This window comes from Hordeum vulgare, chromosome 4H (assembly GCF_904849725.1).
Source record: "Hordeum vulgare subsp. vulgare chromosome 4H, MorexV3_pseudomolecules_assembly, whole genome shotgun sequence".
Classification (NCBI taxonomy): domain Eukaryota; kingdom Viridiplantae; phylum Streptophyta; class Magnoliopsida; order Poales; family Poaceae; genus Hordeum; species Hordeum vulgare.
In genome coordinates this window covers 517,849,967-517,860,045 of record NC_058521.1, presented here as the reverse complement: position 1 = coordinate 517,860,045, position 10,079 = coordinate 517,849,967, and positions in this window count along the sequence as shown.

The following is a 10,079-nucleotide window of genomic DNA, read 5'->3' as shown; positions in this document are numbered from 1 at the left end:
GGAACCCTAGGGGTGGCGCAGCCCTCCCCCTCCTCCTATAAATAGATGAGGACTCTGGGCTGTTGGAGACACCGTTTGATCTCTCTCTCGGCGCAGCCCTGCTCCTCTCCCTCCTCCTCTCTGCCGGCGCTTGGCGAAGCCCTGCTGGGAGACCTCGTCTCTCCACCGACACCACGCCGTCATGTTGCTGGACTTCTTCCCCATCCTCTCCCTCCTCCTTGCTGGATCAAGGTGCGGGAGACGTCACCGGGTTGCACGTGTGTTGAACGCGGAGGTGCCGTTGTTCGGCACTAGATCGGAATCGCCGCGAGTACGACTCCATCAACCGCATTCTAGAAACGCTTCCGCTTAGCGGTCTTCAAAGGTATGAAGATGCTCTTACCCCTCTCTCATTGCTGGTCTCTCCATAGGAAGATCTGAACATGCGTAGGCAATTTTTTGAATTTATGCTACGTTACCCAACAGGGGGATTATATGTGGACTGACTGCAGCAATGCGAGAATAGAGAGAGAAAGCCTAGTCCAATCGAAGACTAGCATCTTTAGGGTCTTGCAGCAATAGACGAGAGTAGAACAGGTGTAACACAATTAATATTCATATTGTTGCAGTAATATTAAAGTGAGGTCACGCCCAGAGATCCTCCCTCCTCTCCCTGCGACGAAGCAATTCCGAGGCAACTAATTCCAGTTAAGTAAAAATTGTAGTTGTATAAGATCAGGGCACAACTCCAAGTCGTCTTGTAACCGTGGACACGGCTATTTGAATAGTTAATTTTCATCCCTGCAGGGGTGCACCACATGTCCCGTCACGCTCGATAACACTCTGGACGGACACACTTTTCTGGGTCCTGCCCGGCCTCGGAATATCGACACGTGGCAGCCCCACCTAAGAATCAACAGAGAGGCCAGCCCGTCGGTCTAACTCCTAAGCACAAAGGGTTCGTGGGCCCAGTTCCCCTTCGCGCTCCTGCACGATGCGCGGGCGGCCGACGTCAGTCCTAGCATCCCTTAATCACAAGCGTGATGCATCTCGGGACCACTCGGGCGCGCGCCGCTTCATTGCTGACATCTGAAAAGCTTCGGTCGATACCGCGACGCCGAGTACCCATAATTCTTCCCGCGTAGCCGGTTAGTGCGAAAAGGTCTCCAACCAACCCAGATCAAATACCCGAATCCATTATCATTTTAATTAGGCCATCAACACAATCTCGCGGGAATCCACCCGTCTAACATCTAATCACCAATGATCCCAGTAACATGGTCGAGTAACTGTGTGATTGTAACATCGGGGGAATTTGAGGTATCACCCTCGTTGGATTCTGAACGATGTAGCCGTCAAGGTGGGCTTAGAGGAATCACCCTCGGGGGTCCCACGCTTGAGGGGTTGCACGACAGAGGCATCGTCCGGAATGGTGAAAGAGGAGTCACCCTCGATAACCATGACCGACTAGCCATACTACAGAGATATCATCACGAGTACTTAGCGAGGTGTCACCCTCGGTACTCGATAGTATCTCTGTAGCGTCGTACAACTAAGGGGGTGTATGTGTTGTGCCGGGTCTGGCTCGTCGATCAGGGAACGAGATTTGAAAACAAGCGGGGCAACTGGACTACGGGGTCAGAGGGGATGACTGCTCCACCTATACTAAGCAGATTTAAAGTACAGTACTGAAAGTAGCAGTTCATCAAAAATAGGCTATGCATCAGATATAAGAGAAAACTACAACAGTAGCAAAATACTAATGCAAGCAGTAGGAAGAAAGACATAGGCGATATAGGAATGATCAAGGGGGGTTTGCTTGCCTTGCTGCTCCGCGACAAAGGACTGATCGGCAGGGTCGTAGATGTACCCGACAGTAGCGTCAGTCTCGGGGTCTACCGGTAAGTAGAGGGGGAAGAAACAATAAATAATAGTAACGGTGCAACACAATGCATGACATGGCAAGATGCAAGCTAGACATGAGCTAACGCAGCAACATCCGTCATAGACGGGTCGGAAGAATATCTGACGATATTTTTCGGGTCTCGGGCTACTACCTGTCAGACGGAAAACGATGGAAAAGTTCCATGTTTGCTATGCTAGGGATGCGAGACAGACGAATGGACCGTGTATCCGGGTTCGTCTCATTCTGGTGATCAACTTTCATGTTGATTTTTTTGATCTGACTTACGGATTATTTTATATTAATTTTTAAAGTTTTATTAATTATTTAGGAATTAAAAACAGATTTAATTAATTTAATTAAATGCTATTATGACATCAGCATGATGACATCAGCAGTTGTCTCGTCAACTAACGAGTGGGTCCCGTGCGTCATAGACACACATTTTAAATTAGGTTTAATTATTAATTAACCAGATTAATTTAGTGGGGGACCCACGTGTCATACTCTAATTATTCTAATTGTCTAATTAATTAATTAATATATCTATTTATTTATTTAATAAAAACATATTTTTATCTTTATATTTTCATTTTCATTTTTCTTAAAAGAGGGTGTGGGGCCTCCCTGTCATAGACAGCGAGGTGGGTTGGCCCCACCGGTAAGTGGCTTAGGCCACATACACATTTCACCTACATACACATATTCATACAATTAACGTATTTTCTGTACATACTTGCATATACATACGCATTACATACACGATACATACAACACAATACATACATAATACATAATACATACATGCCTTTTTATTTTATTTTCTATCTAAAACTCTCTCTCCGACCTCTCTGTTAACTCTCAACAACAACAACACAGAACTCTCAACAACAAAGAGAGAGAGACATCTCCAACATCACCTACTCGATCCTAACGACGTCGGAACGGAGCGCCGTTTGCCGGAATGGAATTGGGACGGCGCAAGGAAGGAGACGGTGGGAGGAGCCCGAAAGGGGGCGCACCGACGTTGACGAGAGGGACCTGTGAAGCCGGAGTTCTCGGAAGGTGCGGAGGAGGCGGCGTGGAGGAAGACGCGGTGGTGGTGGTGATGGTTCCAAGGAGGTGGGTCGCCGGAGGGGCCTCCCGAAGGGGCAGGCCGGCGTGACAAGGAGGGCCGGCCGAAGAGCCGCCGTGAGGAGCCCCGGTGGTGAGGGGCCCCAGGGATGGAGCCGCCGCGGGGAGCTCCTGTCGATGGTGTGACAGGAGTGAGGGGCGTCGCCGGGAGAGGATCTGGTGTTGGAGGTGGGGGGGTCGCCGGCGGGAGGGTGTTGAAGGGAGGGAATGTGAGGTGGGGGGCCTCCGGGGTAGAAGGGGCCGACGGGAGGGGGGTCTGGGGCTCGGTGGGAGATGAGGTGGGATGGGGCTCGGTCTCCAGGGGAAGGGAGGCCGACGGGAGGGAGGGATACCTGGGGGTATCCGGTCTAGGAGGGAGAGGAAGCGACGGGAGGAGAGGCCTCGTGGGGGTGGGGGGCTGTCGTGGGGGATCGAGGGAAGGACCAGGGCGAGGCGCTCGGGGGTAGGTGTACTTGTGCGATTGGTGGGGTGCAGTTGAGTGGTAGGTGGGGGGCCTCGGTAGGTGGGACGGTGAGGCAACGAGAGGCAGGGCGGGGGCGGGAGGGGGGGGGGTTCTCTCGTGGGGACTGAGGGCCGAGCGGTAGGTGGGACATGTGGGGGGGGGGTGGCGGCGGCCAGGGGGACGGGGAGGGTGCCGGATGGGGATTAGGGTTGCCTTCTTGGGGGGCTTTATACCCCAGGGAGGGGTGGGCCGAATGGGAGTGAGCTGGTAGGCCCAATTCGGGCGAGGGGGTCTTTTTCTTTTCCTTTTTTTAAATACTTTCTTTTATTTAATTTTTTATATATAGTGTTTGTTTCAATTATATGGGGATTATAAATGATTTCAATAATTCCCGATTCACATTTATAATTTATTAGAGAATTTTTATAACTTCCCGACGTTTTTATTTTAACAACATAAAACCTTTCCCGTTCGATTTATTTTTAAACTTCAAACTTCGACTCGGTTTCGACTATCACGAGATCAACAGTAGTAACAGCAGGTGAGCAAGACAAGTAACAGCAGCAGCAACAGTAGTAACAGCAGCAGAGCAAGACAAGTAACAGCAGCAGTAGGACAAACTCGTAGGCAATGTGTCGGTGATTTGTTTGGATGATATTCATCATCCAACAGTTATAACACGGAGAGATATGTGGCTAGCTCCTCTTCGTCAATGTGATGTAGGCATGCATTCCGTGTGTCGTCATACGTGCTTAGGGAAAATAACTTGCATGACATCTATTGTCCATCCCTCCCGTGGCAGCGGGGTCCAAAAGGAAACTACGGGATATTAAGGTTCTCCTTTTAATAAAGAACCGGACCAACGCATTAGCACTTGGTGAACACATAAACTCCTCAAACTATGGTCATCACCGGGAGTGGTTCCGGTTATTGTCACTCCGGGGTTGCCGGATCATAACACATAGTAGGTAACTACAACTTGCAAGATCGGATGTAAAACACTCATATATTGGTGACAACATAATAATTTCAAATCTGAAATCATGGCACTCTCGCCCTAGAGACAAACATTAAGTATGGCAAAGTAGTAGTAACATCAATCTCAGAACATAGTGGATACTAGGGATCAATCCCCATCAAGACTAACTCGATTACATGATAGATCTCATCATACTCATCACCACCCAGCGAGCCTACGAATAGATTACTCACGAACGACGAAGAGCTTCATGAAATTGGAGAGGGAAGAAGGTTGATGATGACGATGGTGACGATTTCCCCTCTTCGGAGCCCAAAACGGACTCCAGATCTGCCCTCCAGATGAAGAACAGGTGGTGGCGGCGCCTCCGTATCGCAAACGCGACGAAGACTTCTCTTTTTATTTTTTCTGGGACGAAAGTGAACTTATAGACCTAAGGTTGGGGGCGGCAGAGCCGTGTGGGCCCCACAAGCCTGCCCACCGCCACCAGGGGGTGGTGGCGGAGCAGGGCTTGTGGCCCACTGGCCCACCCCCTCATGTGGAACTTGGCACATATATTTTTCATATTTTCCAAAATAACACCAAGGCAATTCTGCTGAAAACAACGTTAGTCCAGGTTAGTTCCATTCAAATCATGCAAATTAGAGTCCAAAACAAGGGCAAAAGAGTTTGGAAAAGTAGATACGATTGAGACGTATCAACTCCCCCAAGCTTAAAACCTTGCTTGTCCTCAAGCAACTCAGTTGACAAACTGAGAGAGAAACAAAAACTTTGACAAACTCTGCTTGATCTTGTTGTTGCAACTATGTCTAACTCATAACCAGAATTTCAGCAAGATCACAAGTTAACCACATAAACAAATGACACGAAGGTCTCACGGTAAGCTAATACCAATGGCATAATCAGCTAACGAGCAAATAATAATGAGTTTCAAATACCAACACTTCAATCAAAACAAGCATCAAGCAATATGAATAGGTGGTATCTCGCTAGCTCTTTCTGAGACCGCAAAACATAAATGCAGAGCACTTTCAAGGATCAAGGGCTGACTAAACATTGTAATTCATAGCAACGGAGATCCAGTCATAGTCATACTCAATATCAATCAAAAGCGAAGCATAAAAATGACAGAGGTGCTCTCTAATTGGTGCTTATAAAAGAAGAGGATGACTCGACAGGAAAATAAATAGACAGGCCCTTCGCAGAGGGAAGTATTGATTTGCAGAGGTGCCAGAGCTCAAGCTTTGAAAACAGAGATAATAATTTTGGGTGGCATGCTTTCATTGTCAATGCAATGACCAAGAGTTCTCAATATCTTCCATGCTACTCATGCTATAGGCAGTTTCCAAACAGAAAAGTAAAGTTTTAACTCCCCCACCACCAATCAATCACACTCCACGGCTAGCCGAATCCTCGGGTACCGTCATACTAACATCAATCCGGGGTGAGTCTTGTTTTACAGTTTTGTTTTCGATTTAAGCGTGGAACTGGGCATTCCAATTACCGGGCCCTTTCTCGTGAATGACAGTGAATAAACACATGTCGAGGATAACACTCCTAGCATGGAAGATACCAGTAACCCCTGTCACCACATGAGCGGTTCGGGCATGCAAAACAGATTATTTCTTGAAGGTTTAGAGAGTGGCACATGCAAATTTACTTGGAATGGCATCTAGATACCGCAAATAGGTAGGTATGGTTGACTCTCATGGAAAAACTTTTGGGTTTATGGAAGTGGATGCACAAGCAGTATTCCGCTTAGTACAAAAGACTGGGAAGCGACCAACTAGAGAGCGACAAGATTCATCAAGATACAATGAGTTTGACTAACATTAAATGCAAGCATGAACATGATATAAATCACCATGAACACGAACATCATAGAGGCTATGTTGATTTTGTTTCAACTACATGCATGAACATGCGCCAAGTCAGGCCACTTGAAACATTCAAAGGAGAATACCATCCTATCATACTACATCATAGTCATCTCAAAATCTATGTTGGCAATCAAGACAAACCATTATAAGCTCTCAGCTAAATAAGCAGGGCATCAGAAACTATGATCTCTAAGTTGTCATTGCAAACATGGTTCTCTCACAACAAAGCTAAATCTGGGTCGACAAGCTAGTCATATTTACAAAAACAAAATAGATAGAGTTCATACCAGCTTTTCAGTCTCGATCACTTCATCATATATCATCATTATTGCCTTTCATTTGCACGATCGAACGATGTGAACAATAATAAGCGCATTGGACTAAGCTTAATATGCAGGCAAACACAAAGGAGAAGACAAAGTAATATGGCTCTTTGAAAGCTAAACAGGTAAGCGTGCAAGAACCACTAAACATTGTAACCAATATCTTCTACCTTGACCCAAAGAAAATGAAAACCATTTACACCGGAAAGCTCCCAACAAGCAAAAGAAGAAAGAATTTTTTTTTGGGTTTTCTCAAAAGGACACAAAACAAGAAAACAAGAAAACCAAAATAAACTAGCATGGATAATACAGTGGCAAAGTGTAAACACCGGCTAACAAAGTGAAAGCATAAGCATGAATGTAAAGTCGGTGGGAACACGTACTCCCCCAAGCTTAGGCTTTTGGCCTAGCTTGGTCTACTCCCAAGGATGGTCCTGGCGAAACCCAAAATCATAACGGGTGTTATACGTGAGTGCTGCAGCCACTGCCTGAATAGCTGCCTCACGAAGTCGAGCAGCAGTCGCCTCCCTCTCATACTCCTCTGCCTCTCCTATGGTTATGTAGTATCTTCGTTTTACGTGAAAGACAAAGAAAGCATTAGCAAGAAGGGTAATAGTCTCTCGAGTACCCTGACTAAATACCAGGTTATAAATCATCCGTCTACTAGCATCTCTATCCAGAAAATCATGGCGAACCATGCTGTCATAATCCAGATATTTCTCACGGAGAAGCATCTCTCCTTCCTCTCCCAGTCTAATGGGTATCTCAAAGTGTCTGGCAAGACGGGTGGCATAGATACCTCCATAGACGACACCTTTAGAACGGTTCAGGTTCAACCGTTGAGCTACTATAGCGCCCAAGCTATAAGTCTTATCGTTATAAAGGCCTTCGTGCAAAACTACAAGGTCTGGAGAACTAAGTGATCCAGCCTCCCCACGGCCAATCAAACATTTTCCCACAAATAATGAGAAGTACCAAAGCACAGGAAAATGTATGCTAGCAATTCTAGCGCGAGACACTCCTCTCTCCTCTCCAACAGCAATAGAACCAATGAAATCCTCCAAGTCCCGTGGACGAGGGTCACGGATATCCCCAACATAAGGTAATTTGCATACATTGCAAAAATTCTGTAGCGTCATGCACTGGGGGACATCGTATATCATGAACTCAACCATGGGAGGATTCTTCCTCGGATAAAATTTGAAGCTTTGAACGAAAATATTGGAGAGGAGGAGGTATTGTGAGCACTTATCTTCAACGAACGCAGTAAGACCTGCGTTCTCCACCATGTAATAAAAGTCTTCATAAAGTCCGGCGGCGCGCAAAAATTCATCACTTGGCCACTCGCACGCTCGAACTTCTGTGACATGAGGGACTACGTACTTGGGGTGGTTCTTCTCATCCTCCTTGGGGTTACGGCTTGAAGAGCCTCTCAAGAACCTCCTCATCTTTTCCTTTTTCTAGCTCTGAAAAATTCTGAAATTTTTAGAGACTCCAAAAGAAAAGTGAACAAGGATCAACCCAACTTGTAGCAACTACTCCTACTAGTGCCTAGAGACCGTATCACGCGCTAAAACTACTTGGGACCAGCTAAAATCAACATTTCTAGCTCAAGAACAGGGTCACCAAGGTAGCAAGAATTCGCGAAAGATAAAGCACTAGAGCAAAAACTAATTGGACCAATGGAGGAGTCACTTACCAAGGAGTAATTTCCCCAAAACGGTTCGGAGAATGGTGCTTTGAGCAAGGAGATCGAAAATCACAGCCAAATGAGCGAGAACACGGGTTTGAGCTGCGAAACAATTTTTTCTGGAGGTGGAGAAGAGGCTGGGAGCTGGAATGAGTGGAGGGGGTGCTTGTGGGCCCCACAAGCTTGCACTCTGCCACCAGGGGGTAGATGGCGGTGGTAGGGCTTGTGGCCCACTGGTCTGGCCTCCAGGCCAGCTCTCAGCCTAGTAATTTTCAAAAATTCCAGAAAAAATCATACTAAATTTTCAGGACCATCGGAGAACTTTTATTTTCGAGGTATTTTTCTCCGAGACGCTAAAACAGAAAACAGGAAAAGCTAAACTAATCCTATCATTTTTCTTCTAAGCAAAAGAAAATTAAGGCTTTAAAATAGAGGTATGTGACTCTTTGATTCATCCGTTTCATGGTCATCGAAAGAAATCCGTCAATGGGATTGATCAAGTCCTTATGACAAAACCTTCTCGAATCGCAAGAGAGAATGGATAATTTTCGAATAGCCACTAAGTGACCTCAATGGGGATATGTATCTCCCCAACAAGCAAATCATACTTCATCTTAACACGACGAATAGGGCATTCAAAGCTCCCAATGAGAATCGATGAAGTCTTTTCGATAGCATTGATGTGATGTACTTGATATCGTTTCTTCGGAAAGTGCACCATGTGCTCATTACCGTTGACATGGAAAGTGGCATTGCCTTTGTTGCAATCTATAACAGCCCCTGCAGTGTTTAAAAAGGGTCTTCCGAGGATGACAGCCATGGCATCGTCCTCGGGAATATCCAGGATAACAAAGTCTGTTAAGATAGTGGTGTTAGCAACCACAACACGCACATCCTCGCAAATGCCGATAGGGAAAGCAGTTGATTTGTCGGCCATTTGCAGAGAAATTTCAGTGGGTGTCAACTTATCCTACTCAAGTCTACGATAAAGAGAGAGCGGCATAACACGAACACCGGCTCCAAGGTCACATAAGGCAGTTCTTTCGTAGTTTCCTTTAATGGAACAAGGTATAGTGGGCACTCCGGGATCACCGAGTTTCTTAGGAGTTCCACCTTTGAAAGTGTAATTGGCTAGCATGGTGGAGATCTCAAGATCTGGTATCTTCCGTTTATTAGTCACGATATCTTTCATGTACTTGGCATACGGAGACATCTTGAGCATATCAGTTAACCGCATCTGCAGAAAGATGGGTCTTATCATCTCAACGAAGCGCTCAAAATCCTCATCATCCTTTTTCTTGGATGGCTTAGGAGGAAAGGGCATAGGTCCATGAACCCATGGCTCTCTTTCTTTACCATGCTTTCTAGCGGTGAAGTCATTCTTATCGTATTTCTTAGGTTGTGGGTTATCAGGATTAACCGTAGGTTCAATCTCCACATCCTCATCATTGCTAGGTTGAGCATTAATATGAACATCACTGTCCATATTGTCACCAGGTTCATGTTCATCACCAGATTGTGTTTCTGCATCAGACGCGGAAATATCTTCAGGTGTGACAGTATTTGGTGAACTGGCATGCATGCTTCTATCATCCTGGTTCTTCTCCTTATGATGACTAGGTGTATCAGCATTGATTCCTTGAGAATCTTGATCAATTCTCTAAGGATGGCCTTCAGGATACAAAGGTTCCTGAGTCATTTTGCCTCCTCTAGTAATGACTCTGACAGAGTTGTCATTTAATTCATTGA